At 31.2% G+C, this 17,509-nt stretch overlaps 1 pseudogene; it reads left to right on the top strand.

Moving 5' to 3' along the window:
* LOC132727426 (cleavage and polyadenylation specificity factor subunit 1-like) overlaps window positions 1–17,509 on the top strand; it is a 64,514-nt pseudogene that overhangs the window by 38,462 nt on the left and 8,543 nt on the right.

Below are 17,509 nucleotides of genomic sequence, written 5' to 3'. Positions count from 1 at the left end.
TCCATTGTCATCATTTATATAGTTTGTTTGGAAGTTTTGCCAGATAGTACTTTTAGGTTCTTCCATAACTTTTTAGGATTGTTATTCGGTGAATTTATTTCTTGATTAAAGAAGTATTTTTTTGATTGATGGGATAGTATTTTAACCTGTGATCTCCAGTATTTGAATTCTTCTGTTTTCTTTTTTGCATAAAAAGATCCTGTATGTTGTAATCAAGTTTGTTACCACATTTAAGTGAAATTTTATATATGCTTATAATATGTATTATAGTTACACATCATATGAAAGAAATAAAATGACTGCATAGTTTTAGTAAAGTTTATTTACTCAATAACATTACAATAAAATAGCACATATTTCAGTATCATTTAGCACAAAGTTCATGATAACAATTGTCATTCATGTCTAGACAGTTCACACATGACACTGGTCCATTCTTCTGCTGCTTTATCTGTACCAGAAATTCTTGACGTATTTGTTGTAATCATTGATGTCGTCTGCTGCTCACTATCGACCTCAATTGTTGACTTGATTGTTCTAGCTGTGTTCTCAACCTGAAATAAGAAATGAAAAAATATATGAACATTGTTATGATGATGATAAATCTTATCTTGATATTTATCTTGATGATAAATGAAACAATGAAGAAATTGAATAGAAACAAGGGCTTACAGCAATTGGATGTTCTTTCCCAAGACAGATTGAACAAATAGAATTTAGCTCTGAAATACCAGTTTCTTCTTGATAAATATAACAATTGCTATAACTTGTGATAATAGAATTACACAAATTTATGCTTTGAAATCCCATTTACTTCATATAAATTATGAATATATAAATTACTATATTAAACTTGTGATAATAGAATGAAAAAAAGCATGTATACCTGAGCCCATTTGTCGCTGGAGTAATGTTGGTACATGTTATGTACACCTTCTGTGACTGAAACACGCAGCAGCAGACGTAAATGATGAGACTGGCTCTCTGCTATACTTGACATCATAGACTGGCATCCTAGATTTTCTAGCTGGCCATCTGCAATAATAAAGAAACATGTATTAAAATCTTTATTGTCATTGAGATATAACAAATACACTGTTTTATGCTGTTAAATATACAGTATTTTAAGTAATAAACTGGTTACAGACAGATAAAGAACAAGATTTTAAAATGCTTCATTGAAATGGTAACACATTGATTCTCCACTAAACGTGCAAATTAGAAAATATTCTGTCCCTCGAGTATATTTTGTTGCACTGCAGTTGAAAAATACTTTTTGGGCATTCCATTGCTTCATTACATAGTCATGTATGTAAAGCATCCAAATTAATGACTTAGTCTGTTAGATCTATACGAAAATATTATCATGCAAAGGTGCTGTATAACCCATTATGTAATGTCCCCAGGCTTGGTGCCTTTATAACTGTTGGTTTTACATATTTTCACCTGAAACATGTGTTGAAGAAAAATTGCTTTAGTATTAAGTTTTAGTTTAATTGTCTAAGTGAGCGATTTTTATTGTTTTCTACAGTGAATTTGAAAAAAAGTTGCCAGCTGAAATGCATGTCCCTCATATATTGAACAGATACGTTACCACACTTCAGGTAAACCTGAGTAAGAGTAATATGAACTTGTAACATATTAATAGTTTGCTATTGAACTCAAGTTTTATCATATTTCATTATTCAAAAATAATTTTGACGACAATATACATGCTAGAACCACAATGCCTTTGCAATGATGAGGCAATTTGGATTATACTTTAAAGTGAACAGATACGTTACCATGATATCCCACTGAGAAACATTTACTATTACCAGTACTTAAAAGTAGGATCGCATTTATGCATTATTCAAATATATGCTTTACAAAACTTAATATTTCAATATATTTGGCAAACATGTTTGTATATCTGATATATTTTAGTTTTTTGACCAACAGATACGTTACCAACAGATACGTTACCAATATTTATTGTTTGAATCTTAATTGACGATTTTGCTCAATTTTGAAATAGTTTCATGTAAAAAATCACAGCATAACGTACATGTAGCCAATAAATGATGCTTTGATCTCGATTTAATTGGAAAACTAAAAATGTGAATCAGGAATTTGAAATTCAAGGATTAGTTGAGTTTTCTAGAAAATAAAATGTTGAAAAACAGGAAAGAAACATATAAAGATTTACTGTTTTATTTCCTGGAATAAATATATGTTGATATCTTTTTGGTTTGCAAAATTTGTATTAAAAATAAAATGTAGATGACTGTATAACTTCTGGTAACGTTTCTGTTTATCATAGTAACGTATCTGTTCAGAATGAGATTTGAGTACTGTTTAATATATATAACTAAATCTTCAACAAAACTTTGGTTAAAATAAGTAATATATGGTTAGGCAATATATAACAGCCCTGTAACTTTATGAATAAAACATATTAAAGTATTTTTAAATGAATGCCCGTTAGTTTTAGTCAGGGTCGTATCAAGATTTTCTGTCTATGGTAGGGATGGACTAATTGGATATAGCTCAAAATCTTGGAGGTGCACATAATATATATGGATTGATTATAATACTAAGTTGGTTTTCTTTAAGCGGTACCATTGTTTCTGATATAATTTTGTTAAATGTAGATAAGCATATACATGTACGCTTACTCATATCACGAAGTATGACAAAATCAAGGATCGAGATTGTACCAGTATATAAAGAAAAAGTATATAGAAAAAATAAAGACAATTGAACAGCAGATGAACCAAAAAGACAACAGAATGTCAATTCACACTAGTCTATGTCAGAAACACTCACATAAATCTAGCTAATTAATATTCTAATTGATGAGTGTCTTTATTCAAATGTTCTTGTTAAGTTCAATCTGTTTCTTAAAGTCACAATGTTATTTGACTATTTGAAGCTACACATAAAACAATAAAACCTAAAAAAAACTTTAAATGAAATTGTGTGTTCTGTTTAATATTAAAAGTACTGGTTCAGACATATCATTTATTGGTCAGTTGTTTAAAAAACTTTATGGATATCTTTCTATGTGTTCAGGGTTTTTCATTATTTTGTTCATAGAATAACTGTGAAACAGATACGTTACTATGATTTAATATTTGTTTCCACTTAGCGGACTAAATTTATACTGTTAAGTAAATCCGAGCAACATTGTGTCATTAGATAAGTATGGAACATCAGTATTTTTATTGACCTAAAATGCTTAAATAAGTAACTCATGTATTTGGAATAAACAAGTCTGATTAATAAGTAAGATTTTCATCAGCTCAAGTTCAAAAGCTATTCTTAGACGTAGATTTTTTTTTTAAAATGCATATTAATGCATAATATTTTGTAATATATACTGGTGCTATAATGCTGAAAGAATGATAATAAATTTCTAAATCGTGTATATTCATGCTAATTATTTCTATCTAGTCTCTGAAAGCAATTGGAAAAATGGTAACGTATCTGTTTTTGTACAAATCTCGAATTCTTGGTAACTTAATTTCAGGAAATATTACAAGTTTTTTGGTGAAATGTTAAAAGAACCAGTATGTGTTCAATGTTATACATGAGTTGTACCAACTAAAAATGGTGTCTGGGTAACTATTCGCAAATGTCAATTATTCACTATTACTTACAGCCTAATTTGAATGTTTAGTGGAGAATCAATGAACAGTGCAAAATAAGGTTCTTTTAAGAAATGAAAAATGAATGTATTACCTAAAAGTGAAATGGTTAAGTCACTGTTGTTAAGGGCAACCAGTTGTTGTTGGAGAGTTTTGGCAGCTGAGATAATATCCATGTTTTTATTGTAATACAGCTTGGATGTGGTTTATTCTTTGGCTTGTGTTTATAATATGATGGCTTGGGACAGATTACCAAGAATATTTATAGCTGGAGACATCTTATTGTTTCATGGACATAAAATTATCATTTAATTATCTTTATCAGTTTGGTTTTTAATTATTTCAACACATCTTATATCAGTATGATAATTACCACTTTGATCTTTCTCTCATCAAAGAAACTTCAAACAATTGTAAAGGTGTTAATTAAAGTTATTGATTATTATAATTAAGAAAATGTGTGTGGTAATTAAGAATTTTAATTATAGTCATTAGAAAATTAACTGTGGCAAATTTAATTGGCAAGATACTTAATTGGTCTCATTAATTAAAAAATAACATGGATAATTAGAGGTATCAATCTTGGAAAACAATATCTTTAGCATTTATTTAAAAAATTGTATTTTGTGTTTGTTCTGATTTATGTAAACAATTCTTTTAACATATCATTTCTCTGGGAAGGAAAAATGTAAAATTTTATTACAGTGCTATGAATTAATAATGTAATACACTACCAAGAGAAATTAAGCAAATTGACATAATTGGTCACTTTAAACATTTAAAAAATCATTTTTGGTCCACCTAATGAAGTTTAATAAAAAGAATATCCTGAGTTAGTTTTTGTATCGTAAACAAAATGTTCAGGTAATTTAACACACATTGAAGAAACTTCAGATCTACTTAGTTCTTACATGAAGATCTGATTACCACTGTATATATTGTCATATCAATACATTATATCATTATGATTCGGATTTCCTAAGAAAGCTATTTTTAGCAGTTGAACCCGTTTATTACATATAGGCATAAAATAGACAAATCAGTATCAAAATTTTGCTGTTCGTGAAAGTAAAACACATTGTTGATTTTTGTAAGAAAAAAAGTAGTTTGAACTAATTTGAGACAAGTAAACTATATATAACAGACCCATTTTTTAATGGGCAAGATTGTATTGCCAGCCTGCCTACTACATGGACAACACCATATTTGCTCTTGAAAGCGTGAAAATTACCTCACTCAGTATTGGTTTTCCAGCGGACAAAATTAGAAACCACATTGCCTTAAAAATTGTGAAAGCGCACTGATAATTGGCTGTTTGAAAAATCACAAAAAGGTGACACCTATTGCTGGTCGTCAGATCCTAATGTGTAGTGTTATTTAGTAAGTTAAAAGGGGAGTTAACCAAAATCAAAAATACTGTATTACTTCCCTTTACCATTCATAAAATGAATATTTTCTTTTAAAATGTGAAAGAGGGTTATCATAATATTTTAATAAATGTCTTTTACATAGTATAATGATATATGGGTTATATTTATCAAGATTTAAAACTATTTCTACATTATTTGTAACTTTGTAAATTGTATTTTCTTTGTTATATATAAATGTACTTTAGACATGTAAACTCTGACAATATGTGAAAAGGTATTCTTTTTTCAAGTTTCTCTAGACAGGCAGTTATAATTGCCTAAATATCAAACAATCTATAGTATGAAAAATGGGGTCAATTCCCTCCAACAACTAATAAATACTTTAGATACTGACCATTGTTTGACAAGAATATTATCAAGTAATAATGGAATAACTCTTTCTAATTTAAGTAAATATACTGGTTGGGGACCACCAAACCCGGACAGCCCCAAAAATGCTTAATTTAGAATTTTCTTTGTTCAGTGGTGGTCAGTCATTTTTATATCAACAATAAATGCATGTTTCTTCTAAAATTAAATAAATAAATTTATTTCAACCTCCGTAAATGGTAATATTTTAATGTCTATTTCAAGAATGTTGACGTTGAAATTTGGGGGCCAAGAGCAATGCCTGACCTCATTTACCAGCTATAATCATTTGCAGAGTAAACAATAGAATATCCAAAACTTCAGCATTTGTTGCTGAAATATTGTATATCATGTTAAAAGTCAAAAATCAAAGCACCCAAGCTTTTATCTGAATTAAATCACGTCATGTACATATCTGTTCGGACACATGGTACTGTAGTGTTGACAATTTAGGTAATTTTCATACGCTCCTTGTCGAGCCTCAGATATAAGAGTCAATACATTCAGAAATAAACAAACTAGTTTGTTAGTTAGGAGAAGAACCTAGCTGAACTGTGTCAACTTTTTTATCTCTAGGTTAAAAATTATGAAATCTGTACGAAAAAAATGTTCAAAAAGTGTCCGGTTGATGGTCCCCGACCAGTAAAAAAAACAACATTGGTTGTGTAAATCTTCAAGCTTATAAATATGATGCATTATATATTTTTGTATGACTTTTTAAGTGTAACTAAAGATGAAAACATGTGTTTAATATACATTGTACCTGTTGCAGTTATAGGAGAAAAAAAGGTAGCTTCTGAATTCTAAACTTTTTGTTCAAAACTACATGTAGTTTTAGACAGTTGTGCAGACATTTTCACAAAGTATTTACTTGTGTGTCTTTTTTTAAGCCTTGTGTGATTAAAAATGGCCAAAAAGATGAAAGGAAAAGTCACATAAGTACCATTTTGTGAGTATGTCCGTCCGTCCGCTTTTCTTGTCTGGGACATAACTTTGAAACAACAAGAGGTATCAACATGAAACTTTGTAGGTAGATAGATCTCATTGAGTAGGTGTGCAGTGCACAAGAATAGTAACTCTGTCTTTCCTAATTTTGGAGTTATTGCCCTTTTATTGCCATTTTGACACTGAACTTTGTCCGAGACATAACCATAAAAACTATAGGAGGTATAAACATGAAACTTTGTAGGTAGATAAATCTCATTGAGTAGGTGTGCAGTGCACAAGAACCATAACTCTGCCCTTCCTAATTTTTGAATTATTGCCCTTTTTTATTTTTACTTTTTGACTTTTGTCTGGGACATAACTTTAAATCTATAAGAGTTATCAACATAAAACTTTGTAGGTAGATAGGTCTCATTGAGTAGGTGTGCAGTGCACAAGAACCGTAACTCTGCCTTGCTTAATTTTTGAATTATTGCCCTTTGTTAATTTTACACTTTGAACTTTGTCTGGGACATAACTCTAAAACTATAAGAGGTATCAACATGAAACTTTGTAGATAGATAGGTCTCATTGAGTAGGTGTGCAGTGCACAAAAACCGTAACTCTGCCTTGTCTAATACTTGAATTATTGCCCTGTGTTTACTTGTACACTTTGAACTTTGTCAGGGACATAACTGTAAAATTATAAGAGTTATCAACATGAAACTTTACAGATAGATAGATCTCATTGAGTAGGTTTGAAGTGCACAAGAACCATAACTCTGTCTTGCCTAATTTTGGAGTTATTGCCTCTTGTTAATTTTGACACTTTGAACTTTGTCTGGGACATGACTCTAATATTATAAGATATCAACATGAAACTTTGTAGGTAGATAGATTTCATTGAGTAGGTGTGCAGTGCACAAGAACTGTAACTCTGCCATGCCTATTTTTTGAATTATTGCCCTTTGTTTATTTTTACTTTTTGACTTTCGTCGGGGACATAACTCTAAAACTATCAGAGATATCAACATGAAACCTTGTAGGTAGGTAGATCTCATTGGATAGAACTGCAATGCTGAAGAACCTAAAAACAGCCTTGTCTAATTTTGGAGTTATTGCCCTTTGTACATTTTTACACTTTGAATTTTACCCTTGACATAACTGAAACTATAAGAGATATCATCATGAAACTGGATAGATAGATAGATCTCATTGAATAGATGTGCAGTGCAAAAATAAACATAATTACTCTGCCTTGCCTAATTTTGGAGTTTTTGCCCTTTGTTCATTTTTTTTATACTTTCCTGTGTCCAAAACCTTCTCGTGGAGCATCACCCGTATCAACCGGTTCTTGTCTTTCTTGAATGTGTTTCTATGCTGTAATCGAAACAATTTTGATATCTTTACAGAATAGAGATGGAAGAAATGGAGCATGTCACAGCCTTGAAATATGTACTGCTAAAGTCAGAGGAGACAGTATCAGGGGTTAAAGGTTATGTTGCCATAGGAACCAATTACTGTTTTGGAGAAGACATTCTTGCCAGAGGAAGAGTGAGTATTGCACTAGTCAATTTTAACCTTGTCGCAAAAGACCACATTTTCCTTTACCCTAATTTGGTCTTTATTTACATATTTGAGGGTAATTAGCATGAAAAGACAAGAAACATAAGAAACGTTTTTTAATTAGTCTATATAATAAGTGTTTAAAGTTTCAAGTTTACATGTACAGTAAAATATGAACTAGCGGTAAGTGTTTTTATCATGAGAAAACACTTGTTATTTAATTTAGTTGGTGTAAATTGAACGTTGTGATCATTGTTCGATTAATCATACATCAGATTGTAAAAATGATGTCTTTCAAACAAGCTAAATTATCATTTTTGTGTCGCCTTGAAAAGACTTTTGTCGGCGGTGTCGGCGTCGGTGTCGGCATCCCCAAAAGCTTGTCCGGAGCTCAGTCACTACAAGTCTGATTGACTTCAAACTTGGTATGCATGCTTCTTTCAATAACCCGAAGTGCAGTGCATAAGGACCGGTACTCTGCAGTTCTTAATTTTTGAGTAATTGCCCTTTGTTAATTTTCATACTTTAATTTTGTCTGGGCCATTTCTCTTCAACTAAAAAAGCTATGGACTTGAAACTTCATAGGATGATAGATCTCATTAAGAAGAAGTGCAGTGCATAAAAACCGGTACTCTGCATTTCTTATTTTTTGAGTTATTGCCCTTTGTTAACTTTCATACTTTAATTTTGTCCAGGCCATTTCTCCTTAAGTATAAAAGCTATGGACTTGAAACTTCATAGGATGATAGATCTCATTAAGAAGAAGTGCAGTGCACAAGAACCGGTACTCTGCATTTCTTATTTTTTGAGTTATGGCCCTTTGTTAATTTTCATACTTAATTTTTGTCCGGGCCATTTCTCCGAAAGTATAAAAGCTATGGACTTGAAACTTCATAGGATGATAGATCTCATTAAGAAGAAGTGCAGTGCACAAGAACTGATACTCTGCATTTCTTATTTTTTGAGTTATTGCCCTTTGTTAATTTTCATACTTTATTTTTGTCCTGGTCATTTCTCCTCAAGTATGAAAGCTATGGACATGAAACTTCATAGGATGATAGATCTCATTAAGAAAAAGTGCAGTATACAAGAACCAGTACTCTGCACTTCTTATTTGTGAGTTATTACCCTTTATTGATTTTCAAACTTTATTTTTGTCCAGGCTATTACTCATAAATTTTAAAAGATATGGACTTGAAACTTCATAGGATGATAGATCTTATTGATAAGAATTGCAGTGCACAGAAACTGCTGCTCTGCACTTATTACTTTTTGAGTTATTGCCCTTTGTTAGTTTTCATATTTCATTTTTGTCCTGGCCATTTCTCCTAAACTATATTGTTCACAAGGCGACACATCCGACTCGCAGAGTTCTAGTATTTTATTCTCTCTCTCTATACAGCAGCTACTTCAACTCCTTCCCTTCCATGGCTGCTGTACACAGATTTGACTGAACATTGTATTTGATTATTCTGTGCTCCCATTACTGGGGATATATAGATTTGCCCTTTTCCATCTGTCACACTGTCCTGCTGTCACTCATTCTGTTAGTAGACTAACAAAACATCTGAATGTAAAAACATCTTTGTCCTATCTACATATATATTTGTAGATTTTCATTTGATTTATTTCTGTTTTTCAGATAATCATATTTGATGTGATAGAAGTTGTCCCGGAACCAGGTCAACCTTTAACAAAACATAAAATTAAGGTACTTTACTACTTTAACTTGCTTGTATAAATGAATGCCTGGAACATTATCATATTGAAATATGAGTAATACAAGAAAAATTTATTGTTAAAAAGTGAAAATTATCAGTTATTTTTATACAAATATATAAAGCTGCAAAACTTACATCAAAGCTGCTTTGGTGAAAACAACTGTCTTATGACAAATTGTCGTGCACTGGTTAAGGGCGCTGCTTTTTCAAATCTTTATTGTCATTATTGTTCTTCAGTATTCTATATGTTTGACCATTAATTTAAGAATGTCTTTGATTATAAAAGTAAACTGAAAACAACTTAATTTACATATTATAACAATAAATGTTCATTTGCATGTCTCTGTATGAGTTATCTCCCCTATTTCAGGTAGTATAAGATGAGTTATCTCCCCTATTTCAGGTAGTATAAGATGAGTTATTTCCCCTATTTCTGACAGTATATGATGAGTTACGTCCCCTATTTCTAGTATATGTCCCCTATTTTAGGTAGTATGAGTTATTTCCCCTATTTCAGGTAGTATAAGATGAGTTATTTCCCCTATTTCAGGTAGTATAAGATGAGTTATTTCCCCTATTTCAGGTAGTTTAAGATGAGTTATGTCCCCTATTTCAGGTAGTATAAGATGAGTTATTTCCCCTATTTCAGGTAGTATAGACCATTCTTATTATTATACAGCTATTTTTAGAACATGAACCAGAACGAGGCATAACTGGCAAGCTGATAAGCCAGTATAGCTGTGTATACAATGAAATCGACTTATCTTTGGTTCCTAAAATTAATTTCTCATTTGTAGAGTTATATATTAATCAAGACAAAGTTAATCCCTCTATAAATAATTCAATTATATTTATGAGGTATCCATTTATGGTTTAAGAGGTGAGTAAGAGAAGAGATTTTTTTTTTACTTTCGGTTTCAATTTTGCTGTCATAAAGATATTTCCTAACATAATATAAGGTTTATAGATATAAATCTGTGGTGTCTTGTATTATATAATCTTTGTTGTTCTGTTATTTATGGATTCTTGATGCCAACATAAAGGTAATTGCAAATTGAATCTTACAGATAAGCCCCTAATGACCTGTGGTAAATCTTTATCAGATGTGTATTGGGTGGATTATATCAAACATTTATTGACTCAGTTATATAGACCGTTTACTATAGTTTCTGCCTAGCCAAATTCTATGTATACATGTACTTTATGAATTTTAATTTGTACTTCCAATACTACCATTGCGCAATATAATTAAGGGAAATGCCATAGATTACAGAGAAAGAATGAATTTTCTTATTTATTTCAAAATTTTAATAAAGACTAAACTTTATAATACTTCCTAATATTATATTGTTTTTATTATCCTTTTTTTTATTGAATACCAATTTATATATACATATAAAAATCATCACATCATCACCAGTTTCAAAAAGTTCAATTAGATCTCAACATCTGACATGCATCCATGTAACAATGACACAAATGCGAACGTGTGCATGTTCCTTTGTAATTTCAATACAAACTCAGCTGAGTTGCAGGGTCTTTACATCTTTTTGGTCTCCTCCAGTTCAAGCCTCATGAAGCATTTAAATATATTTTTCTTCCTGTGTTTCTGTAGACCCATAAGATGTAGATGGTTGGCAATTGGTACTTGTTGCATTATCTTCTTCATCTTCATTATAGACAATGCTGAAAGATATATATTTTACCAAAACATATTATTTATTCAATATCAGTGAGAATTTAAATGATTTTTTTCTATATTAAAAGCAAATACATTTATTAAACATAAATAAGCATTATATTATATGTATTTAAATGAAATGATGAATATGTGTGTTAAATCAGTGACTTTATCATAAAAATTACCTATCAATGAGCATTTTCTTTGGTGAAAGAATTTTTCATACAAGTGGCCTTCTTAATTGGAGTTGTTTGTTCAACCAAATTAATCACTGGTGAACCATTTTTAAGTCCAGTTGTAATCCTCAGTTTAAAATGTTTGGAACACACCAAGTAGATTCAGTGACCCAAAATATACAACATATATTTATTTATATTTATAAGGAATGACATGATAACTATTTAGTCAGCTTCAATCCTCTATTTGTAACATAAATTTGAACTGATAATAATTTACAATTTACAAGTTTAAATTGTTATAACTGTTAGATTAAAAGCAAGCAGTCCCATTATTTTATTCTAAATATACAAAATCTGTATTTTTACAAAAATATTATTCTGTTCATAAAGTGGTCAAAGTTTACAAAATATTATTTTTAGGTGCTTACCTTTTACAATGACCCTTTATCCCTTCTTATCTTAGAAAGTTAGTCATCCATAATTTGTTGTGTGTTTTTTTAATCTTTATCCTTTGGAATATGGTAAATTATATTTACCATCAGAATAGCACATTGGCACACAAAAATGATAATAAGAACTTTTCTTTATTAACACCCGACATCGTGGCTATATAGTGAGATAAGAGTGGACAGTGTGTTTACATTCGTGCCATTTAAACCTCGTTCTGGTTCTGGAATTCCAGGTATGCATATAATTTGAGAAGGGTCTATAAGATGAGTTATTTTCCATATTTCAGGTAGTATAAGATGAGTTATGTTCCCTATTTCAGACAGTGTATGATGAGTTAGGTCTTCTATTTCAGGTAGTATAAGATAAGTTATGTCCCCTATTTTAGGTAGTATAAAATGGATTATTTCCCCTATTTCAGGTAGTATAAGATGAGTTATTTCCCATATTTCAGATAGTTTAAGATGAGTTATGTTCCCTATTTCAGGTAGTATAAGATGAGTTCTGTCCCCAATTTCAGGTTGTATTTGATGAGTTATGTCCCTTATTTCAGGCAGTATGAGTTTTGTCCTGTATTTCATGTAGTAGATAAGTTATGTCCCCTATTTCATTTAGTATAAGATGAGTTATATCCCCTATTTCAGGCAGTATGAGTTATGTCCCCTACTTCATGTAGTACGAGGGTTGTCCAAAAAATTCGTGCACTGCAGTTATTGTCGTGAGAGTTTTTGATAAAAAAATATGAATTATATATCATTTGAAGGGGAAATCTGTCTCAAATAAGAAAACAAAAGAAAAAGCCGTGTAACCGGTGTATCGTGAAAACGAATCGTCATACAGTTACCTTAGTAACGTAATACCGGCGCACGACAAAAAATTGAGTTAGTTCATTACTGTGATTGTATTAATTGTTGCTTGTAAAGTGCCATTTGCTTTTTATGTCGTAATTTGTTTTACTGTCAATAGAAGAATGACTGATTCAAAGTATTTTGTAGTTTTTATTGTTCTTATACAACCTACATGTAACATATTCCACCATTGCACGAATATATTGGACAACCCTCGTCACATGCGCCGCTTCCACGGACGGACGTTTGCCTGATCAGTTGTCATCGTCTTCTGACATTCGCCCCTCAACAAAGCGTTTGTGCCATTTAAAAAAACAGCCTTCGTAACATTGAACTGGTCCCGCTTGCTCTTTTAAGTTCTTTGTAGGTATCCGTCGGTGTTTTACCAATATTTGTGCAAAATTTTAATGATTGTCCATATTTCCAGACGTTTAGCGACTGACAATTTTACGTAATGACTGTATTGGCTACCGCACGGAAATTTTTGTTTACGACTGTTACATTAAGGCAAATGACGTCATATTTTATAGTGACATCAGGAATACGTACACACACTTTCCCCTTAATTTTAACGTTTATATGTAGTGTTTTAAGGATACAGTGATTCATCAAAGTAATGTACTAACCCAAGTTTTTGTTGTGCGCCGGTATTACGTTACTAAGGTAACGGTATGACTATTCGTTTTCCTAACACGTCGGTTACACGTCTTTTTCTTTTGTTTTCTTATTTGAGACAGATTTTCCCTTAAAGTGATATATAATTCATGTTATTTTATCAATAACTCTCGCGACAATAACTGCAGTGCACGAATTTTTTGGACAGCCCTCGTATAAGATGAGTTATGACCCCTATTTCATGTAGTATAAAATGAGTTATTTCCCCTATTTCAGGCAGTATGAGTTATGTCCCCTATTTCAGGTAGTATAGGATGAGTTATGTCCCCTATTTCATGTAGTATAAGATGAGTTATTTCCCCTATTTCAGGTAGTATAAAATGAGTTATTTCCCCTATTTCAGGTAGTATAAAATGAGTTATTTCCCCTATTTCAGGTAGTTTATGATAAAGAACAGAAAGGTCCGGTGACATAATTAGTCGCCGGTAGAAACCGGCGACTATATTTGTAATAGTTTAACATTATACCTATGGTAGGAGAAGCCCTTAAAATCTGAAAATAAAAGAATATCAATCATTGACCAATTAAAGACAACAATTATTTTTCAGTAATCTCAAAAAATCAAACATATGATAACTTTGCTCAATGAAATGAAATATGCACATATTGACATCTTAAAAAGCAACATAACAATTTTCATAAAATGAATCAATAACGTATCCCCAAGGATCAGTCATTGAATATTAGGGTAACTTTTACTTTTTTCTATGTGTCAAGCATTGCTATTTTATAATATATAAATCATGAATGAAATTTGAAATGACACTTTAGAATTATTTGGTTGTTTATATTTTATGAGAACTATTATATTACAGTATTTTATCTAATTTTAAACAAATTCTCCCTGGACTTTCGTAAGAATCACGTGACTACATGTTTATATATGTTGTATATCGTTATAAAAATCTATTAATAGTAACAGATTGCTGATAAGACAGGTAACTTGTTAATGGTTAGCAACTGATAAGATGCAAATCATTGTAATTTTGTACAGATAATTACATAAGTTATTTTGCATTAATCAGTTTCATACTTTATATCATTAGAAAAACCTGTTTACTCATATTTTACACATTAAAAATAAATGTTCATACCTTTTCCTTTCTTCTTGGTAAAGGGTTAAACCTGGCCCTTTCTGGAGATAGTTCAATAGTTTAGTTAAGGTTGAAAATCCCAAAATAATGTTATGCTTATGAGGCACATTATTGAAATATATAATGGTAATCGTTGATTTCGGTATATTCCGTCGGTTTCCGTCACGCAGGTTTCCAAAACGGTATGACGTTAGGGGTCCGAAATCGTATTAGATACATAGAAAAAAATAATAAACTATCTTTGTGTTGATCGCACTGAAAGGCAATGAAACGTTAATTTTATATATCATATGTAACGATGGGAATACATGTATTGATTTCAACTAAATTATATATTTTTTCTATAGCAAGTCATAATAATGATGTACAACACCTTTACAGTAAAATTGTATTGTTTCATGAAATAATTAAACTCATATATTTTCATAGTCACTTTGCAAATATTCGATGATCGGTAATTATTTGTCGGTAATTATCTTAATCTGAACTAGTAACATATACGGATTTCAATGTATGGTACAACAGTATATGTATAAAGTACAATTACAAAAAGAATTACCAGCATAGCACTTGCCTTACAAAGCCTCAGTGACAAACATTACTCAACTCATTGTTCCTCTTATTTTTATACTTGAACCATTAAACTTATGTTTTCTTATACTTATGATAATACAATCATTTCTATCCGGCGACTTGATGCTTTAGCATCAAAATCTCTACTTGTTGTCTTACTGTAATGGTTTTCTAGTCTCGGCTGTAGGACAAAAGGTATGTTAAACTGTTATGTTCTTGATAATACAAACCGAAGCCATAGTTTTGTTTTATACCTTGATAACATCGTTTACAAATTCAGCTTTTAAAGAGAAAATTAGCTATTGGTAATTATTTGGTGTAAAATCTTCTTGTTAACTTAAAGAGTAGTAAACACTGTTCTTATAAGCGTGGCTACATGTTTGATAGTATTAGCAAGCACTGTTTATTATAAAGCATTCATAGTTAAATTGTTTTCTCATTGTATACAATCTGGGAATATTAACTGTCTTATTCCTATATTTTATTACAGATATTTATGTGGACATTGAAGAATGATGATCTCATAGGTGTAGCTTTTATAGACACACATATCTACATACATTCATTGGTTACTTTAAAGAACCTGATATTTGCTGCTGATGTACAGAAAAGTGTGACATTATATAGATATCAGGAACAAGAGAGAGTCTTATCACAAGTGTGCAGGGTAATTATACAACTTTATTGTTTTATAGTTATACAATATATAAATGAAAGAGATCCATTGGGTCACCTCGTTTGACAAAAATGATAATGTTACATGTTTGGTTTGATTGATTATATTATTTATGTTTCAGTGACACAGTGATATACCGTATATGAAAACTTAACCATTGTGTCATGTAGCCAAAATATAAAAATAAAAAAAATAATTGAAGTAGTAAGAGGATATTGAATGAATGTAGATTCAATACTGAATTTATTGAATGAGTTGTGTAAAATTATATTATGCAAGCCTCTAGACTCATTTAATGTTTTAAATGTTTTTGAATGTTTTTTGCAAGCCTCTAGAGTAGTAAGTCATTTAATGTTTAAAATGTTTTTGAATGTTTTTTGCAAGCCTCTAGAGTAGTAAGTCATTTAATGTTTTAAAATATAGAGTTAAGTCTCCATATGTATATAAACATGTGTATTGTATTCTATTTGTTTTTATTAGCTCACCTGTCACAAAGTGACAGGGTGAGCTTTTGTGATCGCTTTTCGTCCGGCGTCCGTCCGTCGTCCGTCCGTCCGTCCGTCCGTCCGTCCGTAAACTTTTACTTTAAATGACATCTCCTCATAAACCACTAAGCCAATTTTATCCAAACTTCACAGGAATGTTCCTTTGGTGGTCACCTTTAAAAATTGTTCAAAGAATTTAATTCCATGCAGAACTCTGGTTGCCATGGCAACCGAAAGAAAAAACTTTAAATATCTTCTTTTAAAAAACCATAAGAGCTAGAGCTAAGATATTTGGCATGAAACATCTTCTAGTGAGTGTCTACCAAGTTTGTTCAAATAAAAGCCCTGGGGTCAAAATTGGCCCCGCCCCGGGGGGTCATTGATTTTCCCTATATGCATATAGTAAAAACTTAAAAAATCTTCTTTTAAAGAACTCAAAGAGCTATGGCTAAGATATTTAGCATCAAACATGTTCTAATAGGTGTCTACCAAGTTTGTTCAAATAAAAGCCCTGGGGTCAAAATTTGCCCCGCCCCGGGGTGTCATTGATTTTCCCTATATAGTAAATGATTTTCCCTATATAGTAAAAACTTAAAAAATCTTCTTTTAAAGAACAAAAAGAGCTATGGCTAAGATATTGAGCATCAAACATGTTCTAATAGGTGTCTACCAAGTTTGTTCAAATAAAAGCCCTGGGGTCAAAATTGGCCCCACCCCAGGGGGTAATTGATTTTCTCTATATGCATATAGTAAAAACTTAAAAAATCTTCTTTTAAAGAACCAAAAGAGTTAAAGCTAAGATATTTAGCATGAAACATGTTCTAATAAGTGTCTACCAAGTTTGTTCAAATAAAAGCCCTGGGGTCAAAATTTGCCCCGCCCCGGGGGGTCATGGATTTTCCTTATATGCATATAGTAAAAACTTAAAAAATCTTCTTTTAAAGAACTCAAAGAGCTATGGCTAAGATATTTAGCATCAAACATGTTCTAATAGGTGTCTACCAAGTTTGTTCAAATAAAAGCCCTGGGGTCAAAATTGGCACCGCCCCGGGGGTCATTGATTTTCCTTATATGTGTATAGCAAAAACTAAAAAAATCTTCTTTGAAAAATCCCAAATAGCTAGAGTTAAGATATTAAGCATGAAACATCTTTTAGTGAGTGACTACAAAGTTTGTTCAAATAAAAGCCCTGGGGTCAAAATTGGCCCCGCCCCGGGGGTCATTGATTTTCTT

Source organism: Ruditapes philippinarum, unplaced genomic scaffold, assembly GCF_026571515.1.
Source record: "Ruditapes philippinarum isolate M1 unplaced genomic scaffold, ASM2657151v2 ctg3288_1_1_1_1, whole genome shotgun sequence".
NCBI classification, from domain to species: Eukaryota; Metazoa; Mollusca; class Bivalvia; order Venerida; family Veneridae; genus Ruditapes; species Ruditapes philippinarum.
The sequence above is the reverse complement of the archived record's forward strand: the minus strand, read 5'-3'. Positions and strand labels throughout refer to the sequence as shown.